General features: G+C 43.3%; 1 long non-coding RNA gene across 8 annotated transcripts; it reads left to right on the forward strand.

Annotated features, from left to right (window-relative positions):
- The first annotated feature begins 3074 nt into the window (after positions 1–3074).
- On the forward strand, positions 3075–8512 carry LOC123091787 (uncharacterized). 8 transcript variants are annotated; one of them, XR_006443496.1, is made up of 8 exons: positions 3075–3871; positions 3964–4026; positions 4105–4183; positions 4282–4324; positions 5401–5772; positions 6745–7099; positions 7332–7471; positions 8227–8512. It is a non-coding gene; the product is annotated as an uncharacterized lncRNA (long non-coding RNA). The 8 variants fall into 8 exon arrangements; XR_006443492.1 differs by having other exon boundaries at positions 3080–3871; positions 5401–5583; positions 5666–5772; positions 6745–7471; positions 8230–8512; XR_006443491.1 differs by having other exon boundaries at positions 3081–3871; positions 7329–7471; positions 8230–8512.
- Positions 8513–9288: the final 776 nt, after the last annotated feature.

Here is a 9288-nt window from a genome sequence, read left to right on the forward strand (position 1 = left end):
TGCTCAATCATTGATCCATTCATGAAACTCACTCGAATATTAGCTACATCCAATGCATAAGTATGATCATAGTGCTCCCTAGTTGGTGCTTTATAAGAGAAGTCGGAGACTCAAATAAAAATAAAATTTGCATAAAGTAAATAGATAGGCCCTTCGCAGAGGGAAGCAGAAATTTGTAGAGGTGCCAGAGCTCAAAGCTTAAATTGAGAGATAAAATATTTTGAGAGGCATGCTTTTCCCGTCAACAAAAACGATCGAGTGATTCCTAATACTTTCCTAGATACATCATAGGTGGTTCTCAAACATAAAATAAAGTTTATTCCTTTTTCCACCATTCTTTTACAATCCATGGCTAGCCGTATCCACGGGTGCCTTTCATACCAACACTTTCCAAGGAATTTATTATTTGACAACATAAAGTAATTTTTTTCATTTCGGGAATGGGCATCCCTATTACCGCCACACTCTCGTGCAATGACAAGTGAATAAACACTCATCTTGAGAATAACACATCTACCATGGAAAAATATTGGCCACCCCCTGCCGCTTCATGAGTGGTACGGGCACACAAAAAGGTAATTCATTTTGAAATTAGAGATGGCACATACAAACTTACTTAGAGCGGCATGGAAATACCGCATATAGGTAGGTATGGTGGACTCAAATGGCATAACTGGGTTTAAGGATTTTGGATGCACAAGTAGTATTCCCACTTGGTGCAAGGAAAGGCTAGCAAATAGATTGAGAAGCAACCAACCAACAAATGAATTTTTTCATAAACGGGCATTAAGCATAACTAACACCGAATAATGCACCACAAGTAGGATGTAATTTCATTGCATAACTATTGACTTTTGTGCTTGCATAGGGTATCACAAACCTTAACACCAATATTCTTACTAAAGCATAATTACTCACCAACATGACTCACATATTACTATCATCATATCTCAAAACTATTACAAAGAATAAAGTTTATAATGTCCAATGATCTTCATGAAAGTTTTTATTATATCCCTCTTGAATACCTATCACTTTGGGACTAATTTCATATATTACCATTGCTTATAACAAGCTCTCAAACAAATTTAAGTGAAGAACATGAGCATAAAATTTCCATCTCTCAAAATAATATAAGTGAAGCATGAGAGAATTTCTTCAAAAATTTAATAACTCTCAAAATCTAAGTGAAGCACGAGAGTATTTCTTCAAAAATTAAAGCACCACCATGCTCAAAAATATATAAGTGAAGCACTAGAGCAATTCCAAAGCTCAAAAAATTGAAGTGAAGCACATAGAGCAATTCTAACAAATCTGTAGGGGAAAACAACACCTAGGGGACCATGCAGATCCCTTCTACGGTTTGGCAGGGAAGAGGGGTACAGCAAAGAGCAAATTTAATGGTCAACACGACGGGTCTTTACCCGCGTTCGGGCCGCTCGGGAGAGTAAAACCCTAGTCCCGCTTCAGTGTATATTATGTGTTCTTGAGCTTCGGCTAGCCGCTGTGCATGTGAGCTAGGCCGAGTGGTTCAAAAGTTCGAATCCTCCTCCAGTACGCCGCGGGACTCCTTTTATATGTCAAAGGGGCTGCCACAATGGCATACATGAGGTGTAAAGCAGCTACAGTGTTTATGCTTGTCACCGGCGTCTTAGGACAAACGCATTAAATGCGTTACTTATGTGCCCTTCAGCTTTATCGGGGACGGGAATAGAACCCGTCCCGTCCATCGCCGCCCCGCTCCGTCTTGACACACGTTCATGCCGACAAGGCATGCAGTTCAAAGTTGGCTGGCCAGCTGCTGCGCTGGAGAGGTGGCAGGGTCTTCACGAAGATCTGCATGCTGCCACGTAGGCACCTGCTAGGCTGGCAAGTCGGCCACTGCGCTGGAGTGGCGACGGGGTGGCGGAGTCTTGCCGCGGTCTTGCCGATGTCCCCGGCAAGGATCTTGCCGGGGCCTCACCGACGTCCTTCAACAAGGATCTTGCTGGGTACTTTGTCTTCTGGCCTTCACAATGATCTGCACGCCACTACGCGCGCGCCCCTGGGTCTTGGCCTTGACGTTGTTGATTGTGTCAGAGCTCTCAACCTCAATGGTGGTGCTCTTGCTAGTGCTATTTAAGTCGCCCTGGCAAGGATCTTGCCGGGGTCTCGCAAGCCGTCCTGATAAGGATCTTGCCGGGGGTCCAACTTGTCCTCTGTTTTCTGGTCTCTGGCTTGGCTGTTTCTCCATCGTTTTGCATATTACCCCCAGCTTCTCCCGTCAGCCCGTGCCACGGGTGTGGCTGCAACTTCCCATGCACAAGTAAGGGGTACAAAAAGAATCCAAACTTTAGTACACCAACAGGAGCCCCCGGGCCTGGGCCACACACGAGTGCGAAGTGTCATTGGGCCAGGCCCAAACAGTGCGCGGGCACGCGTGGCAGGGGATAACTGCGGTAATCTTCTCGTCTGTCGTGCTTGCAGCAGTCCATGTATTTAAAACAAAACGGAAGCTAGCGAACTCGTTCCCAGGAAGCTCCCTCGATGGCAAGCTTCGTTAGCCGTTCGATTTTGGTCAACGCGGTCTTTTTTCTCACTCCTGTCCGTTGGATGTTCGCTGTAAATTGTTCGCTGGGTTTTCACCGGATGATAGATCTTGAACGGGAGATGACATGTGGGGCTCGGGCTGGATCCAATTGGCTGGGTGCCAATTTTTTGGGTGCGCGGGGCAGCCAAACCTGCCGCGCCGCGTGGGCGCGCTTTGTGTCGCGGGGGAGCCGCAGAAGGGTTAGTCGGTGCATGTGCACCCGTCTTTTGCGCCCGCGCTTGTGCTGTCTTCATGACGGGTGGGCCAGTGCTGCCCCCGGTCCCGCTCATCAGCTGCGGTGGCTCATGTCTCATAATATAGGGTATTTCCTGGGTACCTCGGTCAACCACGGCCGGCGCGGCGCTCCTCCCGCGCTTCCCGCGTCCTGCGTCGCGGGGAGTTTCTGTGTCCTGCGTCAGCTGCAGAGGGGCAGAGGGGTGGGTCGACACATGTGCACTCAGATTATGCATACGCATTTGTACTAGCGCGATGACGGGTGGGCCGCCGCTGTTCTGGTCCCGCTCGTCGGCTGCTACTTCTGTGTCTCTCGTCTGCATTTGCAGTTGGAGAGAGAAGATGGACTGCAGCTACCCGATGCATCGTGTGTGCCTCACCTCCATCTGCGCACTTGGACAGAGAGATGGACTGGCGCCTATGACGCCCTGGTCGACTCCGCGGCCGTCGCCGTCCGTGAGCCCGGGTGCACGGTGGCGCTCACAGACCTCCACCGCTGCGTTGACGCTTCAGCGAGTCCTGCGACCGAGCCGAGGGCCTCGTCCAGGTGGCCGCCGCCGGCCTCGGCCCCGCGCCTCCCGCCACAATGAGCTGTTCCGCGTGCTCTTGGACCTCCACCGCTGCCTCGACGCCTTCAGCGAGTACCGCGACCGAGCCAAGGGCCTCGTCCAGGCGGCCGCCACGGCCCCGCCGCCTCCCGCCACGACAAGCTGTTCCGCGCCATGCGCGTGGTCGACAAAGATCTCTGGGCCGCCGCTGCCGGCTGGGAGAAGAATCGCCCTCCGACCACGCCGCTGGCAGCCGAGGACAAATAGCCCAATCGATCTACCTCGTCTCCTATTCAGGTGATGTTTATCATTCTTGTTTTTTTCATGTGATGTTCATCGTTCCTCTTATTTTCTCGGTTGATGTGCTAATCATGTTAGTCAAAGATGAATGTAACTGTGACGGGAAAGGAGAGATGGACCGGGATATTTTGCCTCGGTGTGTCGCATGGTGGCCGAGATGCGGCAGCCCCATGCTCTGTTCTGATGGGCCTCCTCTGCTCGATGGTTGCCGCTGGTTGAGGTTCGTCCTTCTCTGGTTCGGATGTTCTTCGCCACTGTTTTGGATTCGTCCTGCTAATTTCGCATGTTTGCCTTCGTTTCATTCATGCGCAGTTTGGTACAGTTTCCTGTTGTCGCTTGCATCGAGCCCGGGGTCCATCTCTCCTTCTCATTGAGGTTAGTCCACTCCTCTTGTGCTTGCCTATAGGATGTTTGATGAAATGCGTGTGTGCTGACGCTTGTTCTACGATTCAGCCTACTTCTCCTATCGCTGGCGCTTCTTCTTCTTGTCCGTCCTGTTGCTTAACCAACGTGCTTCTGCTTGCTGCCTCAGGTAAATAGGCTGTTCTGTTGCTTTTGTGATCGGTGACTGTTCATTGCATGCCTATGTGTCGTTGTGCTCTGACCGGCTGTTTTTTGTGTATTCCGCAGGTTGTACGATCTCTTCTGTCGCTGCGTAGTTCGACTCATCAAGGTTTTCTTCTTTCCTTTCTACTACATGTGTGTGTTATACTTTCAGTATCTTCTATGTCATGTCTGCCTTGGTAGTCTTTTAAATATCTGTATGTCGTGCTGATCGTTTAAATGTTCCGGATATGGTCGGGCGTTGTGTGTTGTTCTTTCTCGTGCTGCTTATATTTCGTGTATGCGTGTGAGCAGGATGTGTATGCCTGTTTCCGTTGTTATACCAGTTTTGGAGGCCGTGGTAACTCGATGCCCCCCACGCTCACTCTTCCTGTTGTACACACAAGCATATTTGTCCAATTCTCAGACTAAGTTTTTGAAAGAAACCGCAGTTCATTACAACGCCAATTATGGATATGGATCCATATTGCTGCGCTGGATGAAGGACTGGATGTAATAAGAATTGCATGTGACAAATAGGTGCCTCCTCTATGCATAACTTTTTGCTAATATCATTGAATTTCTCCTGAGATCCCTCTAGACCTTTCCAAATGTATTTTAGTTAGGTGTTTGTATTAACTAGCAGAAGAAGGGATGCAAATGGAAAGAATTTGAGATGCATAAACATAAAAGCACTAAAAGATTTGCTTGAAGCAAAGATGTCTAGCCGGCATACATATGGCAAGAACCTTCAGAGATTGACTTCTTTTCAGCTGCTATTCAGATATATACTTGCTCATAGGTCACAACTCATGAAGTTACTTCTTTTGGTTTTGATTTTGAAATATATGTGTCATAGGTCACGACTGATGAAGTTACTTCCTTTTGGTCAAGGTCTGAATATCATCAGGATCTTGGCTGAGAGGCTGACATTTCGGAAGGTTCTCGTCTATATAGATTAGTTGATAGGATGACAGTTTAAGTTTATTGAAGCTCTTCTTTAGGAGGCGGAGTTCTGCTTTGGTTTCTTGCTATTTGCAGTTCGATGCATGTGGTATCCCATATGAAATTCTACAATTTGTTTTAGCTTTTGTAGTTTTCTATTCATTATCCCTACCCATTGTGATATGTATGTTTATATGCTTCATGGATAGCGGGATTTAATATCACTTGCTTCTCAGTCTTCTCCACCCTCGACATGCGTAGGCCAAAAAGGCGGAGACGAGTCATGATCCTCCAGGCTATGGCTGCTGGTTGCAGACAACGTTTAAGCACAGGAATCGCAAGTTGTGCCCCATGAGGCCAGCGACCCCCACGTGGCCAGCAACTAAAGGCCAGATTCATTCTCGTTGAATGTAACCTGCCTGGCAGTAAATTAGTGTCACATTGGTAGTTTTTGATCTTTTAAAATTTGATTAACTAATTTGGGCTCTAACAGATTCTGTAGTTGTCTGTTGTTTCTTATTTGCAGGTTATCTTTAGCTTGGACGAAAATGAATGGACGAGCTTCAGTATGACGAGGAGAAAGCAATCTTGTTCAGTTTTCATCAAAACAGATGAAGGACAACCATGTAAAAGGTAGAGATGTTTACAGAAGAACCAACATCGCTTAGACTAGCGAGTTACAATTTGTTTTTTGTAGTGGGCATTAGCAAAATATAAATGTGAATATGACAGTACATAGTTTATGATATTTGACTGTATGTCATCACCTAAATTATACCAATACAGCGGAATAACCCAACAATCATTTAGATTATGCTACTTTCGACCAAAAATAATTATTGACATGTATATATATGAAGACCAATGTCATGTATTTTACTTTGAAGTATAAACTAACAGTAAAAGATGAGATAGAGGCCAGGATAATAACAGCAAAAAAGATCAATGCACATATCTGAGAATTTTTATTTGCAGGCTGGGATTCTGTACATTGATATGATGTATAAGAAAGAAATAATTTATTTACTTATTTGTAGATCAGCCTTTTAGTATAGGACTGTGATTTCCAGCAAAAAAAAGTATAGGACTGTGATACTTCAAGATATTCATGAAAACAAGTATTTGATATGTTCACATCTACATGCTCATGTGTGTTTCATCTTTTTCCATGATCAAATAAAGATATATATGTGGTTTTTGATATGTGCCGAGCATGTTTTGATAGGATATTTTCTATGGTAATGTTGAAATGAAGATATATTGCTTTTAAGAAAGGAGCACTATGAAGTATTGAAGCGAGCTGAATAATGTAAAAAATATCACAGGATGAAACATTAGCTGGTGCCATCCAAACACTATTATGTACCTTCAGCAGTAATGGATCATTCGCTTTGCTTGGTTAACCTTGCAACTAAATCTGTAAGATGACTTTGAAGTTTACTTTGTACCTAACAAAAAAAATCATCCATTTTTTAATTGATCAGACAACAGTTGTTTTATGTCTACATGTCCTTTTTTTGGTACTCAAATATATTGATTGGCGTATCCTCTTTTTCAGCTTCAACATTTGGCTAATTCTGGTTTTTGGTAATGCTTTCTTGACAGTGGAGCAGTCATGGGCCTGTTATAGAGATCTTGGTGAAGAACTCGTCACTGCAATTTTGTCAAATGGGTGTTGAGATTGAAGTTTCTGCTTTTGTTGACTTTCTGATAAATTACAACAACATCGACAAGGCAAAGTTATGATTCCTTGCTGTCCGATGTATCATGTTTTTTATGGTAAAGGAATAACAATTTATATGTGTGTAGGTTATGTGGGAGCCTTTCATAGAGCCCTCATATATTTAGTTAAATATACTTTGAAATATGCTGATCATGCACTGGATGTATCTCCCAGTACTATGTGTTGCTAAATTCAAGCAAGCAGCTTAATGTTAACATATCAGAGCCCTTGATCGAGGTACATGATCTTGGCATACTGTATTTTCCAAACTTGCCAAGAGATAAATTATTGTTCTGTCCTATCTTCAAGTGATTAACATGAGTAGTTTCCTGCTGCCACTATCATCTTGATTAATGTGATTCAGGAATCAAGGCAGTGGTCTGCAGATAGAATGTAGCTACATATCTTATTTCAGGGAGCATTACACCTATTTAGCTTAGAAGTTTTTTTCTTATATTAAACTCAGCAGTGTGTGATAATTCGAGCCTCCATGGAAGCATCAACCGGATCTGGCCGGCCCACATACGCATGCCTCCTCTTTCCCCGGTGGCTCATGGAAGCGGCGGCGTACGATGATGGCTTCCATATGGAGCAGAGGAATCACAATAGGTATGGCCTGTTCGTCCAATCTTTCTCCCCCCTCCAGTCTTGATTTCTGTTGTTTTCTTCCTGCTTAGCTATGCAAGATTAGTGCAATGTGCAATATGCTTTTAGTTGGTCGATAGTGCTTCTGTGCTATTAGAAACTAAATGAAACTATTATCTCGTGTCATTGAAAACCATAGAGTGCTCTAGCAGTACTCAAAGTTCCTTATAGAATTATATTGGATGCTATGGTAAGAGATTTAGAATTACCAAAGGCTGATTATCGTGTACAAGTATGTGATGCCAACAAAATATGCATTACAATTTATTTTCATATATCTATGATGTACCCTGGAAATGAAAATGCGTATATGGCTATACATAGAGTGCACTCCGGGATGAAGATATGTCACTGATTTGTCCATGGCCATATCTACATTTGTTACTTTAATTTCTATACATGTATTGATATTCTTGCTAGGAGATGTCCCCTTTGTTATTTATAGTAGCATGATTCGAAGCAGGAAATAAAAATGTGATTGAATTATGATGTGGCTCTTAAGAAAATACGTGAATGGGATAATAACTGTGTATATTTTTTTTTGCGGGTGAAGCTGTGTATATGGTTATTAATGCAATAGTATGCAACAATGCAACTAAGCCATGACGAATGTGGAGTTTTATTTCTTCTATGCTTGTACCCATACAAATGCAGAATTGTTTACTTTGATGGTTTAACACATGTAGTAAGGAAAATGCATTAATCTTTTGTCTTTTTAGCAGATAGTTCTTATGTTACATGTCCAAAGGAGAGCATTGTTTCACGGAAGCATGGATTACACCCACGCCAGTGACCAGTGAAGAAAGGGCTCATGAACAAGATAAAAAAATTTCAACCATCTTTTGTTTACAAGGAAAGACGTTTTTTGTTAAATTAGTCTTGTCGACTTCCGTCTGTGTTATCGTATTCTACCTCTTCTATTATATCCAAATTACTATATGATGTAATTGACCACTCTTATTAAGAATTGGGCACAGTGATTTATGCTATCATTATCTTAAGTAAGCATTATTGTGTCACTTGAGTGTATTGGATCTGTTAATTGCTGACTCATTCCTAAGTACTTTTTCGCTAGCAACTCTTTAGTCAACATCATATTCTCCTAAATTAAACAAAAAAAACATGGTTTGAAAAGTTTAATGTTTCTAAGCATTGATTTTATCATCTTGCAAATGATCGAGAATATTTCTATATTGATTCACAACACTTCACAAATAGATGTGAACATTAACATGTAATTCACAACATATATATACATCTATGTTCTAAATAGAACTCTATGCTACCAAATTTAAATGTGTATATACATCTATTGTACTCCCTCCGTTCCTAAATATAAGTCTTTGTAGAGATTCCACTAGATGGACTATATACGGAGCAAAATGAATGAATCTAAACTTAAAATACATCTATATACATCCGTATGTGGTTTATAGTGGAATCTCTACAAAGACTTACATTTAGGAACGGAGGGAGTAGACAGCAAGCCCCCGCTTTCCTCAACAAAGAAAGATTAAATCTGTTGCCATATGTGCTTGCCCGTAACGAAATCAACTAAACCATGGATTTCTTTTCATCGCTAACATGTAATCAGCAGTTCTCTGCACCATTTGGCGCAACGGGTCCACTAGTAGCCTTTATTCACGGGATGGTAATCATCGTTCCACATTTCCCACTATGCCCGCCTTTTTCGCCACGTACGCCGCATGCACGGCATAGGGTAGGTGGCGGGCACGCGGGATATGGAAAGGCGTGCCATGGCAGATACCCATGCGCCTTTG

This window comes from Triticum aestivum, chromosome 4B (assembly GCF_018294505.1).
Source record: "Triticum aestivum cultivar Chinese Spring chromosome 4B, IWGSC CS RefSeq v2.1, whole genome shotgun sequence".
Lineage (NCBI taxonomy): Eukaryota > Viridiplantae > Streptophyta > Magnoliopsida > Poales > Poaceae > Triticum > Triticum aestivum.